Consider the following 16,350-nt stretch of genomic DNA (forward strand, 5'->3'; position numbering starts at 1 on the left):
GAAACAGATAAAAATATCTTAAGATATGAAAGTATGTCAAACATTTGGCCAGCTGGTAAAAGTCAATATAAATCAATAGAAGCTGTCAACATTTTTTTCTGCTGATTTGAAATCAATGTAGAAGATGCAGAAATTAGAAGCAACATGGTTAAAACTCATCGAAGCAAATTCAAAAAAGCAAAGTTCACTTTAATTCCCCTGGGTAACATAAAAATACATTTTTTACTGTCAGATTATTTGCAAGTTATATTTAAAGATACCATCTCTGTGAATATTTATGTACTGTGAACATGACTCCTCTTCTAGGAGTCAGAAATTTGTGTTCAGCTGTCACTCACAGAGGCTACTTCAAGACTTTTTGCTTTGAAAAAGTCATTGAAAGTTTCAACATCTTTCTTCAAGGACATCCTTTTAATGGATACCAAAGAGACCCTGGAAAAACAAGTAAGTACATTTTTAACTTCATTTCTTTGAAGAGATTGCCCTAATAACCATGCATAAAAATTTCAATTGCCATTTTTGTGTGCACATGTGGTATGGCTTGAATTTCAAAGATCATTTAGAATGAAGAGTATTTACTTGTAAAGAACTGCAAATTTTATGTATTTTTGGTTTAGAAGTGAAATATTTAAAATGAGAAAATATTAAAAAGATTTTAAATGTTTTTTTATTCTTGAGTTAAATGGAAGTGTTTATTCTTGAGTTAAATGGAAATACTTGATACTCCATAAAACAAGTATTTTACCTATATGTGGAGTTTCTCAAAGAACATTTTATGCATCAAATATTTTCTTAAATTTTAGAATGGTACTTCATGAGCAGAAAGGATACAGATACAATAGAAAGTTCACGTGCCTAATACCTATTTATTAATATATTAAACTAGTGTGATATAATTCATGAATCTAATAAAATGCACTGTTATTAAAAAAGTTCATGGTATTTTCGTATTTCTCTTCTCTTTAACATAATGCCATGTTTCAGACTACTATATAGAATCCTACATTATATTTATTGTATCTTTTTAGGCTTGGTTATGACACTTTGGTTTTGACAGCCATGACAGTTTTCAACGAGTGCTCATATTGCAACATATCCTTTTATTGGATTATTTCCTTATGATTAGACTGATTTTTCTTTCACAATGATATTTTGTCAAATCATATCAGAAATGTACTATCAACATCACTTTTCTCAGTTTCATAGTGCTAACCTGCATCCCCTAACTGAAGTAACGTCTCTCAGGTGTTCCCTGTAGAAAGTTTTTCTCTCACTCTCTCATGCTTTACTTTCTGAAAAGAAGCCATTATGTGGCTACATTTACAGTGTGGGAATAATAAACTGAATCTTAAGTAGGAGTCACTACATAAATTATTTGTGATTTTTTTCTTTACCAGTGATTTATCATTTTTCACTTAAATTTATCTGCTAAATAATTTACCCATGTTGATAGAGATGCATATATATGTATTATTTGGATGATAGTTCCTTAATGTATGATTTATTTTGTCACTCAAGATGTTACGCTTTGGTCATTTTGAAGTCTTCGCTTGATTCCTGTGCAATGATTTCCCAGCTTAGGAAATCCTTTTACAGTTTCTTTTCAACTTGGCCATGAACTTGCTATACAATCCAAATATTGTGGTCACAGTTACTTAGCAATGATTTGCACACTATCTCCATCCAGAAATCTGCACATGACTATCACAGCAGCTCTATGGGTCTCCCATTTATCTGGAAACAGCCAAATGTACTTGAAAAGGGAAGAAAAAATATATTGTGGTATGCTAACACAATGAAACATTACTCAACAATAAAAGTTATTCCCTATTAAGGCATTTGAAGTCAGAATGAAATATTAAGTCCACATTGTTCATTGTAATATGAAATGCCAGCATCACCACATGAATTTCATGTTTTTAAAAACCTACCTTCTAAGACTATAAGATTTCACATTGCATGCCCTTTCAAATAAAAAATAGGAAAATAGAGATATTAATACTAACACATTAATACTAATTCTCTTTTATTTATCTGAATCTGCATGAAAGCAAATACATTGATTCTGACATCTCCAGTGTTAATCTATTACCATGTATCAGCAGAATGTCTCATCTTGATGTTTGAAGCCTCCTCTCTAAGAGAGAGCCCTAACTGTATAGGAAGAGTATGCTCAGCTTTGAAAGGAATGGTCAGGTCATTGTACAAAGCACACAGGTTATTTATTTATTCATTTCTATTTAAACGTAAGTAGTTTGAGAACCAGGTTACATGGTTCAAGAATTAACTCCCACAGAAAAAGACAAAGAAGTTACAGTATTTTTCTTTTACAGCATAGTGCCTACAAACTGCTTATTTTGTCTTTAGTCTTATAGATCCTATTCTTTTCCAAAGTTACAAAAAAAAAAAAAAAAGAACATGAATGTACATCAAATGCTGTAAAGGTAGAGAACAAATAGAACTCATTCACTGCTCCTGGGAACAACCCCCTGCACACACAGCTTAGGAAATACTTTTACAGTTTCTTTTCAAGTTGGCCATGAACTTGCTATACAATCCAAATATTGTGGTCACAGTTACTTAGCAATGATTTGCACACTATCTCCATCCAGAAATCTGCACATGACTATCACAGCAGCTCTATGGGTCTCCCATTTATCTGGAAACAGCCAGATGTACTTGAAAAGGGAAGAAAAAAAATATATTGTGGTATGCTAACACAATGAAACATTACTCAACAATAAAAGTTATTCCCTATTAATGCATTTGAAGTCAGAATGAAATATTAAGTCCACATTGTTAAGTAAATGAAGACTCAATGTAAACACTATGTACTTCATAGTTCTCACATATATTTTCAAGACCATGCAATTATAATTAAAGTAGTGATTTTGAGGTTCAGATAGGAAGCATATCCATGAACCACAGGAAATTTTTAAGGCATTAAAGAACAGGAACATCTTGAAATATTAAAGCATAATTATTAGCATATAGTTCCTGCATTGGACAAAACCTACAGCACTTGATGGAATACCATGGGAATTCTGACATATGGATCTTTAAAATAAACAAACAAACAACAATGAGGTTGAGAGATCTCAGGAAGAATATCAGTGAGTATTAAAAGATTACTTATATTTACCAGTGTATAAACCAGCAGTGTTATACAGTAAAGCAGTTTCTGTTTCTTTTTCTTTTTCTGATCTGATCTGTTTGAAGACTGCACTCTGTAAGCAGCTTTGGTGTATGTTTTCCCTGAGGCTGTCTGCTATATTCCCACCCAATGACCCTCTTTATCCTTGTCACTCGCTGCTACAGAAGTTGCTTTTATCCCTCTGTAATTATTTTAGCTCTTTCACATCTTTTCCATAGGCATTAGCATCTACTCTAATTTGAATAGTGAATGTCCCCTAAAGGTCCCCGTGCTACAGGCTGGGCCGCGCTGTCTTCCTGTTTGGAGGTGAGAGAACCATGCCGAGATGGGGCAATGTGAGAGATTCATAGTGTACCAGGGGCTTCTTCATGAAAGGATCATTAAAATCCTGGATCCTCCTGCTTCTTTGCTGCATAGATCATGACATAAACCTTCTGTTCTGCCATGTACTTCCTGCTTTGATGATTCAATGCCCTCACAAGACACCAAAAGTAATGTGACCACCTGATACTTCAGTGGTACATCCAGAACTAAGATGCACCTCGTATAAATTCTTCCCTTTATAAATTAAGTGCACCAGGTATTTTGTTACACTGACAGAAGGCTAATACAGCATGTTACATGTTTTTCATCTTTTTACTTGTACTTAATGAGAATCTTGATATTCAAATAGGCTTCTTAGTGGGTCAGACATTTAGCTCAGTGGTAAAAGTGCCTGCCTGGCAAGCACAACATCATGAATTTGATCCCCAGTACCAAAACAAACAAACATCCAAAAAAAAAAAATACACTTCCTGTAGAAAGGCATAATACAGGTTTTAAAATTACCTCCAAATATCTGTCTTTTAGTACATTTGAATGATTCATACTTAACTTTTGTTTTTAATATCATTTAATTAATATCTAACAAGTATTTATCTATAGCTTCTTTTCTGATATTGTTTTTGTGTTTCTCTTCTTTTGTTGTTTTTTACATTTTTTATTTTAAAGAGAATAAATCAAAACAAAACAGAACAAAGCAAATCAGAACAGAGCAATGCAAGCAACATAGGACTTCAAAACAAAAGGATATCAACAGCGTATACCACAATGTCTCTTGTTTTCTTTGAAATAGTTGTCCATACTTTCACACATGATAAATTCAAACAAAACAAAATTGGATAAAACCAATCAAAGCAAAAGAATGAAGGCATTATGGGACTTCAAAACAAGACAGTACAAAATCAACAATGGGTAATATAATATGTACTGTTTGCTTCAAATTAGCTGTCCGTACCTTCACACATATTGAAATCAAGTAATAGAAAATAGACTAAAATCAATCCAAAACAAAATAATGAAAGCATTACAGGACTTGTTTTTTACATTTTCGTGTACAATATTTTGTCTCCTCTATAAGCATGCTTTTTAATGTTTTTCACTGTCTTAGTGTTTACTATATCCATTTTAAATAATCTTAGATCATCTTCTTGTAATACTGTAAAGTTCAGATTTATAATAGTTTGGCTTACAACGTTGAGACTTTATGACATTTTGTCATTAGAAATTGCTCTTTGAAATTTTGATTTTATCTTTTTTCTGAGCTAGCAATGTGTAGTCTGATAATTGGATGGGGATGAAGTCACTGAGAGCCAGTGCAGTCGTCCATGAATTTAATGAGAGTAAACAGCTGATATGGTATTAGGTACAGCAAATGCATTAAGCGGATTTTTACAGTATTTTCTTATTGCAATGAGTTTACTCAGCTTAATGAGTTTATTAATACTGTCATCAGTGGAGAAGCTCCTACTGCTCCACTGGGTTGCAGATGTCTTCTAACAATATTCCCCAACACTCTCTCATCCATTTTATATTGCTATCATTTATTTCACTTTTATTTCAAGGTACCACTACTGAATATATTGCAAATGTTGATATTGAAGCAAAATGTTACATTCTACATACTTTAAAGGAAAAATGTTCTACTCTTCATCTATATTTTCTCTTTCAATATATAAATATATCTGTGTGAATTTTCTTTGCTGTGAAGAATTTCTTGTAGTATTTTACAAATGGCAAGTCAATTGATAATAATTTTGTCTGACTTTTTATATCAGAAATTGTTTAACCTCTTCTTATTGTTTAAAGAAAATATCGCTGGGTATAAAATCATTGAAATACAAAAATTATATCTTTCGTTGTTTTACAGACCGCGTGCATTTTCTTTTAGCCTGCATGTATTTTGTGAAGAAATTTCCCATCCTTCTGATCCTGTTCTCTGTAGATAAGGGCAGGTAAAATAGCCTTTCTGCTTTGTTTTGGTTTGTTTCAAAATTTTCTCTTCAGTTTGAATATAAGATGCCTGGATGCAGATTTTTTTTTAATTTAATTTAACATTTTAGTGTTGACTAATTTTCTTGGATCTGTGATTTGATGTGCATAAGAATCATTTATAAATGTACAGATGTTGTCACTTAAAATATGTGTTTTTGGTTTTATTTCTTTTAACTTTCTATTACTTCAGCTATGTGTCTGTTACAATTTTTGAAATTACTCTTATATGCTCTGTTTTTTTTTTTCATTTTTATCTTTTATTAACTTTGAGAAAGATCTACTGACCTATCTTAAATCATACAGACTCATTCCTTAGTCACATCAAGGCTGATGCCAAGCCAGTTAAAGCCATCCTTTTGTTCGCTTATAGTATCGTCAGCACTAAGCATGCAATACTGTTCCCATCTCTTTGTGTACATTGCCGATCTTTTGTTTCTTATATGTGTTTTCATTACTGCTCTTCACTTACTCATCACAGTGTCTTGAAATTCTTTGATAACTAACAAGTGCAGATACTTTGGCCTTGATGTCTGGTGACGGCTTTATCCTTTCAAACTATGTATGCAGTTTTAAGTTTTTTCCATATCTTGTAATTTTGTTGAGAATCACATGTATTGTATTATAGAAACATGCATAGAAACTTTGGAAAAGGACTTTTGCTAATCTGGCTAGAAATTGGGCTGCACTTAATATTTCTTGGAGCTATAGGTGACAGAGATGTCAAACACCAACAACACTATCCTTTCTCTCCCCTTGAAATGGGCTTCTCATATACTCCGCCTCAAAGAAATCTTGATTTACAAATCTATGTATTTAAATTCCAATATTCCATTGTTCTCTGTATTGGAGGTGAGACACTGTAATAGTTCCAGCAGAATATCAAACCCACAGATATTACCAAACTCTATATACTCTAAAAAAATTGCTTTGATAAGATTAAAATTTTTAGTAGGACCCTGAAAGATGTTAACAAAAATCACTAATAATAAAACAGAGTACTTTCAACAATATGCTGTAATAAAAGTTATGGAATGTGGGCGTGTTTATCTTTAGGACAATGAGTTACTAAAAGGCAGAGAGGGTGACATCCATAACCGAGCAAGACAGTCAAAGTGGTTACTGGGACAAAAAGGTGATTCATGTTGCAGACAGTTGGATAATATGAGAGCTGGACAGAGACTCAGGATGTTTCATAACTTAAAATTCATGATTTTTGGTTTTTGCTTTGTATGCTTTCATTTCAATCAGAGTTAATCATGGGCAACTAAAATTGTGCAAATAGAAGTATCAGAAATGTGGAAACCACCATAATGATATTTTATGAAAGAGTTTTCTATCATGTTTATAAGGAATGAGGAAAATCATCCTAATATGTTTGTATTAGATTTCAGTCTTTTTGTAGGGCTTTGATGTCCACAGAGGTGTGTTCAGTAGGACAGCTTTTTCCACACCACTTTTTCCTTCTGTAGCTTCTATGCTGATAATGTACTTTCTTAAAGCTTTGTATTTTATTAACTTTTTTACTCAGTATCTTTCCTCCTTAAATGGGACAAACAATCTTGAAAAACAAAATATTGGACAAATTTTCTTCCTTCAGCTGAGATAAAACTCTGGCAAAATCTTTTCCACTAAACAGAACTCTGCTCAGGAGGACGCTTCCTGTCTGGGCTACACTGACTTCTCTTCCCCCTGCGCTGCCACAGAAAAGAGCGAGTTTTTTGGATCAGTACATGAGAGCCCAGACCTGCTCCTGGGCACACAGAATACGAAAGTGTAGACAGAGCCCCAAGCCTGTGGGCTCCCAGGGTTATTACTCCCAGACTCCAGCAACTAATCAAAGTATTAAATCCACCTTGTAATCTGGAGGGGAAGCAAATTCTGCCCCATCTATGCAGACACTAGTCGTGCATCTCTGGTTTTATATGTTTCTACACATTTTAGGCTGACAGTTCGTCTGCAAACTCAGTTCTCTGTTCAATCGAAGAAAATTCATGGATTTAATTTTTGTTCTATTTTGCCTTCTTTTAAGTAGAGGGATGATGGTATCAAATATTTACTCCAATACTAGGAGACCACAATTACATATTTTAGGAACATAAAATGTGTCTATTGTTCCTGTTACACCATGGATCATAAGCAAATGTTGGTTATGCTCTCTTCATTCTGAATTAATATAAAAACATTGAGCTCCAGGGACTTCTTAATGTCTCTGAAAGTCAGAAAGCACACACCTTAAACTTTGTCTCCCATAAAATGCCAATACTTTGAGCAGTCTGCCCAGCTACACAAAACAGTTTTCATAGCTGTAGACAACTAACTCTTCATCATCTTTCCGAATAGGATTGTGATTCTCAAAATGCTGTTTATAAACAGTAAGCCCTTTTGCTCAGTTATTGATGACAGCTGCTAGAGAACTACAGCTAACGGAAGAAAAGATGTATGTAGGCATACACGAATTAGAGGAAACTAACAAGTGTTGTGACACACAGAGTTGGAAGAGAAGCTTCTGATTTTTATATTGCTCAATGTTGTCAAAGATTTTCAATTCATGTTCATGTAGGTCTGTTCTTTGAATTATTAGCCAGAGCACATTATAATAGCTGCTTGTGTTACTTGCATCTATACCTGGTTATCCTAAGTATGGGCCTCATCGTCTGTGAAAGTTATTACTACAAAGTTCTCAAAAAAATCTGAAGGACTCTTCAAAATGTGTCCTGTGTTAAAACGAGCCTAAATATTGTATTTTATATAACTGATAAAATTTGGTTTTTTGAATGAAGATTTATTTTATATATGATTCATAAATACATTAATGCACAGCATTTTAAAATGGGCAGACAAAAAGGACAATATTTCCTCAAGTATGCTAACCTAAATAAAATATGTAGATGAAAAAAAAAAAAAAAAGCTTCAGAATTTATTTTGGAATAGTATGGCCTGAAAACAGGGTCTTTTCAAATAGGGATTTCAATGACCAGTGAGTTCAGTTTTTTTTTTTTCCCCCTCAAGAGTTGAACTTAAGTTAATAACTTAATTGTAAGTTAAGTAGCTCACTTAACTACAATTTCTCAAAATATCTGAAACTGTCTCATTTTCAACATCTGGCCTTCAATAAAAAAGTACAGTTTTGATCTGAGGCAGAAAACATGAATTAGCTTCAAGACCACTTTTCTTCTGCTATTTCTAAAATCCAGAGGGATTTTGAGCTAAACTTTGTTGTCTACATTTCTTTAGATGAGTGATGTAAAAGATGGTCTGACATTCTTTCTGTATTCTCTGAAACACTTGTATAACCATCATTCACAGTTACATTTTGCTGTTTAAATTTTGTGTCACTCATCTTGACTTCTAGGAGATTCATGTGTGCATCTATGGGGATTTTAGAGACTTTTAGATCTATTTTGTGTAAACTGAAGAGGCACTTTGATCTGAACCTGAGTTCTCAGCCTTCCTTGGCTCTCAGTTCTAACAATGGAAATGATCTTCTGCCGCTGATGCATTGCTGTTTCCTCTGCCTCATATCTGTGTGGCTCTATTGCTTCTTTTATAAAGCCATTAGATTTCAATGGGAACAGAGTCATACCCAGGCCCACCTCATTTCACACCTGAAGGAGAGAGATGTTAATGACTTCCAGGGAATGGAGGCTACAGGTTCTGCTAAACAACACACTGTGTGTACCATAAACTTCCTCCACCCCACCATCAGGCATCCAACCATTACCAAACAATTACCAGAATATCAATGAGAAATTCAGCGTAATTCAGTGATATTTTTTATCTTTGTAAAAGTTATATGAAACTTGTGTTGTCTATATCTGGGGATTCTAGATGCTCCAAGTCTTTCATGAAAGCTGTCTGTTTATAGTTTCATACATTACCATCATTAGTGAATTATTATTATAAAGACACTCTTTGTTTTGTTTGCTTTTAATAGTGGAAACCTTCGGAACTAACAGTTGCAAGTACTTAACTGAGCAGAGACTAGATTTCATAGCCTTCTGTTTATATTCCAGTGTGAGGAGGTCTGGTCAACAGAATAAGTGTGTAAGTGCACTGTGCATAACCACTGACCTGATCATCTTTTATAATCTTTTATTGGATAGCAAAAACTTAAATTCATCTTTGTGGATGGAACTGCCAAGCTTATTCACTTAAGGATTATTAACTTGAGAAAGATCTAATTAGGGGCACTGGTAATTTAATTTGTACTCTTACAAATATACAGGTAATATGTGCTCGTTAGCGAAGTGACAATCTGATAAAATACCTTTTGCATTACAAGAGGAAGATTGGCACCACTGCATAACATGAAACACTGAAAAAATAAGCTTGGCTTATAAGTCTCGCTTATCCTCTTTAAACCTAGGCCTTCTGTATAATTCAAATGTCAAGTATTGAAAAAAAAAAAAAAGAAAAACATAAAAATTCCCCTTTTCTGTGATTCATATTATCTTCAGTTTTTACCTTAGAAAATGTCAGTAAATAAATAATTACATAGATTAGTTATACCATCATATAATAACTATGTTTATCAATAAAACTGAGCTTCAGGAGCACATAGATTTTAGCCTATTTTATAAATTTCATTTTGTTTAGTTTTGTTTGGGTTACTAGTTGTGGTAGTTGATTTACCAATAATGTGATATTAATTTTTAAAAAAAGTTTTTCCAGAGTAGATCTTCTGAACTAACCATGCACAATTGTTAAACTTTTGTTTTCATGATATTAGTAGCTATTGCTTATAACAGGTCAAGCCAAGCTTGGTGAGGCACTTATGTAATCCCAGAACTCTAGACGGATGGGGCAGGATGATCACAAGTCTAAATCCAACTTAAACAATTTAGTAACTTGAGAAAACCCTGGCACAAAACAAAACAGTATGGGAAAAGACCAGACCACATCAGACAAGATAAATCGTAATAATAATGTTGGTGGAGGTTCAATGCCCAATAATGCAAACTAAAAGCTAAAAATAAAAAAGTTAGGTTAGGGCTAGTTACTCCCTAGTAGCTAGTATCAAAATATGTAACCATTTATATATATATATATATATATATATATATATATATATATATTGGCAGAAGTTTCCAGAGCTTTCTGGAAAACACAGTGCATTCTGGGCAGACAGCTTCTATATAAGGGAGGTGCAGGCTGGCCTCTATATAAAAGGGTACTGTGTCCATAGCTTCAGTGTCTAGAAGTTGTTACCTCATGAACCCTGTGCCTTACTTGGCCAAGACACCAGAGGAGACTCAGACCTAGAACTAGCCCAAAGAGGAGGAGGAGGTGGAAACTTCAGCCTTCCAGGCAGAAACTGTCCAGTTGATGTCATCGATCATCATCACTTTCTACTTGAACAAAGAGATCTTTCTGAGGGAATTGATTTCAAATTTGTCAAATTTTCTGGAAAAAAACAGGTATGAAAGCCTGACAGATCCCAGTAAACTGGACTTGGCCTTGGAACTACAAATTAATCTTATTCCAAACAAGCATGATCAAACCCTAACCATCAAGGATATCGGAATCGGAATGAACCAAGGCAGACTTGGTCAATAACCTCAGTACCATAGCCAAGTAGGGGACCAAGGCCTTCACTGAGCCTTTGAAGAGCTGATCTCCAAATACCTGAATTCCATTAGAGGGGTAGTAGACCCAGAGGACCTCTCTCTAAATATTTCCTGGATAATGATGTAACAAAGTAAGATCTTGAAAGCCATCAGAAAGAATTTGCTCAAAAATGCTTACAATTCTTCACTGAGCTGACAGAAGATAAGGGGACCTTCAGGAAGTTCTATGAGCAGTTTTCTAAGAATACAAAGCTTGGAATACATGAAGACTGTCAGAATCGGAAGAAGCTTTCAGCACTGTTATGATACTACACAATGGCTGCTGGGGATGAGATGGTTTCTCTCAAGGGTTTTGGCACCAGGATGAAGAAGAACGGGAAGCATATCTACTACATCACAGGTGAAAACAAAGACCAGGTAGCTAACTCAGCCTTAGTGGAACTGCTTCAGAAGCATCACTGACAAGCAATCTATACGATCGAGCCCATCGATGACTGTTGTGTTCAACAGCTGAAGGAATCTGAGGGGAAAACTGTAATGTCAGTTACCAAAGAGGGCTTGGAAATTCAGAAGATGAAAAGGAGAAAAATAAACAGGAAGAGAAAAATATAAAGTTTGAAAACCTCTGCAAGATCATGAAAGTTATTTTGGAGAAAAAAAATTGAACAGGTGATTGTGTCAAACTGACTGTTGATGTCCCCACGTTGTATTGTCACCAGCACATACAGCTGGATGGCAGACATGAAAGAATAATCAAAACCCAAGCCCTAAAAAACAACTCAATGATGGATTACGTGCGAGCAGCAAAGTATGTGGAGAGAATTCTGATGACTACATCACTGAGACATTGAGGCAAAAGAACAAGGACCTTGAGGCTGACAAGAACAAGTCTTTGAAAGATCTGGTCATACTACCTGATGAAACTGCACTGTTGTCCTCTAGCTTCTGAGAGAACCCCAGGCATATGCGAACTGAATTTAGGGTCTAGGTATCAGTGAGGATGACTGTACACTGATGATACCTTTGCTGCTGTCAATGAAGAGATGTCACCTCTTGAAGGATATCACACATGGAAGAAGTTGACCAAATTGCCAGAAAACTGACTCAGATGTGTGCTAAGGGCTTTACCTGCATTCTCTCTGATCATATATATTTTCGATCATTTTTTGTTAACATACACGTCTGTATGGCATGATAACTGCATAAGGGGAAGATAAGATTTCTTGTTACTTTCAAGTGATACGGTGATGCTTTAGGCACTAATGCAGAGCTTGCAATGGTTTTTCTAGCTTCACCTTGCTTTAACAGGTTGAGATGTTTGTAGTAAGATGCAAATTTCTGTTAATTTTGTGAAGTCTAAAGTGTTTAGTTATCAAGCCAGATTGCTTGGGAGGCCAAGGCTTTTGTCTCTAAAGTGTTGAGATACGTTGATGTTTAAAGGAATATTTGTTACAATAGCTTGAGTTTTCATCATGTAGGATCCACTTTAAAAAAAAAAAAAAACTTTCTCATGTAGTTTCAATTCTGCATATCCTAGGCTTCTAGAAATAAATACATTAAATTGAAATAATAACGGCAGAAACTGCATAGGCCTTGTTTTCAAGAGAAAAGTACTGTTTAGAGGAATAAACTGAATTCCTAAGTATGCTGCATTACTGTTTAAAAAATAATTTGGAACAAGGCCTGTGAATGGAAATAGAAGACCTAGGTCACATTGTGCTTTAAGAGGAAACAGGTAAGTTAAACATAAGTAGGTAAACAATTACTATTTTGTGCTTAATTTTATCATTAGAATTAATCTCAACTACTTTTGTGTTCTCTGGTGCCCCAAATCACCTTTCTTAAAATAAAAGTTATTTAGGAGGAATTATAAAAGACTCTGGTAGTGGGATTCGGTTCATTAAGTAACCAGGTGCAAGATGAGCTCAGAAGTCTCAGAGATCAAACCCAACACTCTTAGAGTAAACAGTGAGGGCTGACTATATTCTTAGTCTGGAAGGTGTAAGAATGTAGACATTCCAAAGTCTATTTTCAACCAAGCAGCTTGAACACTGTTAATCTATTCAGAGAGGTCCATTTGTAACAGCTTTATACTAACCAAAGTTACATCGAGTTGTAGGCTGCATAATTGCTTGATGGAGCTGTGGCTGGTGTGCACTTTCTGATTTTAAATGCTAATAAAGGAATGATGGCACAGTCAGGTCAAAAGAGTATACATAATGTCCAAATGCACTCTTATTTCACATGGCCAGTGGGGAAACAGCTTCATAAAAATTACAGGTATTTTACAATTGTATCTTCATTTAATCATTTCTTTAAAATGGTAATACTGTATACTTAGAACTGACCTAAGAAATCTACATTGGAGTATTCCCATTGGATATACACAATTTACAAATGGATAGCTAAATGATTTTACTTTATCTCATGGATTAAAAATCAGACTGGTACAAATCGGAAAGAGTTTCAGCTGAGAACCTTTTGGGTTGTGTTTTTATTTCCTTCTGACAGTTGTTTTCAAAATTGAAACAAAATGAGTGAGATATGTAAGTTGTTATTTTCTTAAAATGATGTGAGTAATGATAGTTTGCAGGGGTTTATTCAACAGCCATATTGAGGAAAAACTTCCATAAAAATATAATTGTGGCTAATATTCTTAGAGTCTTATTTCATCTAGCCCTCAAATCAATAGGCCTTTAAATGCATTGGTTATTCATTTCTCAAATGCTATCGTTAATTGGATGCTGAATTTTTATTTTGCGTGAGACAGAGAATTATTAAGTAACCTGACTAGGGTCAAAGAGATAAGAAATTCATAAAATAGAATTAAAATCAAGCCAAACATTCCTTGATAGTCCCAGCCACTAACATATGTTAACTCTGGCATAGGATGGCTTTGGGGAACACAGGGTTGGGTAATTGCACGGGATCACAAGATTACCTGGAAAGCCTTAGTTAAGGAGCCCATCCATGTTTTTCAGTTTATATTAGACCCTACAAATTGTGTCCACAGCCGTGTGTATGACTGATTTGATTATGAAAGAGTATAGTGTTATGTAAAGAAGGTCTCAGGGAGCTCCTGTCTGTCACAATTAATCAGAAAGTGTAATCCAAACCATGGGGAATCAACGGAACTATCTGTAAAAGACTGAGCATGTTTTTTCATTAAGCAAAGAGTATACCATTAAACACAAATGAAAACAAACATATTTGAGTATTTCTTTTGAATGTAAGCTGAATAATGTACTAATTAGACTTCATGTACAAAGGATAGGAAAAGATTCAAGAACACTGAAGATTCTGAGACTTCCAAACTGCAATTAAAAATGTTATTAGTGGAGTGATAATTTTTCTTTTTTTGAAGAGAAAAAGAAAAAGACAAAATTTCAAAACAAGATAATGGAAGGGTAACATTTTAATGTATTACTTATTGTTATTTTTAAATTGCTTGATGTACAAGATATAGGAATTTAATTGCCCAAACAATATTGGTACAAACCATTCCTTTCAATGAACTAAGAGAAATTAGTAATGTAATTATCTTAACAGTCTTGTATATGTGTGTGTATATTTTTTTTTCTTTTCCCTACTTTCTTTTCTCGTTTCCTCCTCCAAATTTCTCTTTCCTTTTGAATAGCTTCTTCCCATTCCTAATATCTATTGTACATTATGTATCTTTTTTACTATTTCATCTTCTCATACTATAGAGACAATGCAATGATGTGCACTTGGTTTATTTCACTTACAAGTATGGTCTCTAGTTGCATGCAAGTGCCTATAAAAGTCTCCAGTTTAATCCTTCAGTATAACTAAGTAGTACTGTGTTTTATTAAAAGACCATATCTTTTTTATTCGTTCCTTGATTGATGGGTATTTGGATTGTTTTCATGATCTATCTATTATGAATTGTGCTACTATAAATACCAGTGTACATATGTTGATGTGGTACAATGTTTTTAATTCTTCTGGGAAGATTCTCAGTAGAGGAATAGGTAGGTCAAATGGGAACTCCAATCCCTAATTTTTTGAAGAATATCAACAGTGGTCCCCACAGTAGTTGCACCAGCCTACACTCCCACCATCAGTGGAGAAGTGTTCCTTTTTCCCCATGGTCCCGCTAACATTTTTGGTTGATTTCATGACACTACCCCTTCTTTCTAGAGTGAGAAAGACTCTCAGTGTTCTTTTAATTTGTATCTTTTTTCAAACCATTGATGCTGAATAATACTTATTTATCATTTGTATTTCTTCTCAGATTCCCATTTTTGTATTAGGTCTTTAAATTTGGGAAGTCTTATCATTTTAAATTCTTTATATGTTCTCAATAATAATCCTTTGTCTGAGGAACAGTTGGTAACATTTTTTTCTCACATTGTGGTTTTATTCTTTACTCTGTTGGTGGTTTCTCTTGCTGTGAAAAAATCATTGTAGTGAAATAAGATCCCAGTTGTTTATTATTTTTTTATAGTTACTGTGTGATCAGGGTTTTATTCATAGAGTCTGCTTATACCAATGTCCTCAAGAGTTTTTCCTATTATATCTTACAGCAGATTTAATGTTTCTATTTTAATATTTACATTTTTGATACATTTAAAATTTAGTTTAGTGCATGGTGAAAGATATGGGGCCCATCTTAAGATATGGCATGTGCAGAGCCAGCTTTTCTAGCATCATTTATTAAAGAGGCTATCTTTCATCCAATTAATGTGTTTGGCACTTTTATCAAAGACAAGGTAGTTGAATGTGTTTGGATTTGTTTCTGAATCTTTTAATTTGTTCCATTTACCCTTTTGTCTTTTTATTGTCAGTACCATGTTATTTTTATAACAGAAACTTTAGAGTATGATTTCTAGTCAAGGATTGTGATGCCTCCTGGCTTGCCTTTGTTACCTTTGCTATTGTCTTTTGCTATTAAAAGTCCTTTTGCTATTATAAGTCCTTTGCTATTGTAAGTCTCTTCTCATTTCAAATGTATTTTAGTATTTCTTTCTCTTCTTATGAGATATGCTGGAGGAATTGCATTAAATCTATATAACAATTTTGGAGGCATAACCATTTTCACTATATCGGTTCTTCTTACCAACAAGAAAGGAATATAATTCCATTTTCTGATATTTTCTTCAATCTCCTTATTAAGTGTACACTAGTCTTCAATATAGACATCTTTTAAACCATTTGTTAGAATGATTCTTATACATTTCATTTTTGGGGGGTGACATTGTGAACGGTGTTTTTCCCTAATTTCTCTCTAAGTGAGTTTATTATTGTGTACAGGAGGGCTATTGACTTTTGAGTGTTGATTTTCAATCAAGCTAC

The 16,350-nt window shown here is 34.1% G+C and overlaps 1 pseudogene; it reads left to right on the forward strand.

Annotated features, from left to right (window-relative positions):
• The first annotated feature begins 290 nt into the window (after positions 1–290).
• Positions 291–12,009, forward strand: LOC100724722 (heat shock protein HSP 90-alpha-like; annotated as a pseudogene).
• The last annotated feature ends 4,341 nt before the right edge of the window (positions 12,010–16,350 follow it).

The sequence above is a fragment of the Cavia porcellus genome, unplaced genomic scaffold (assembly GCF_034190915.1).
Source record: "Cavia porcellus strain 051 isolate PalLab524CR breed Dunkin Hartley unplaced genomic scaffold, mCavPor4.1 scaffold_10, whole genome shotgun sequence".
NCBI classification, from domain to species: Eukaryota; Metazoa; Chordata; class Mammalia; order Rodentia; family Caviidae; genus Cavia; species Cavia porcellus.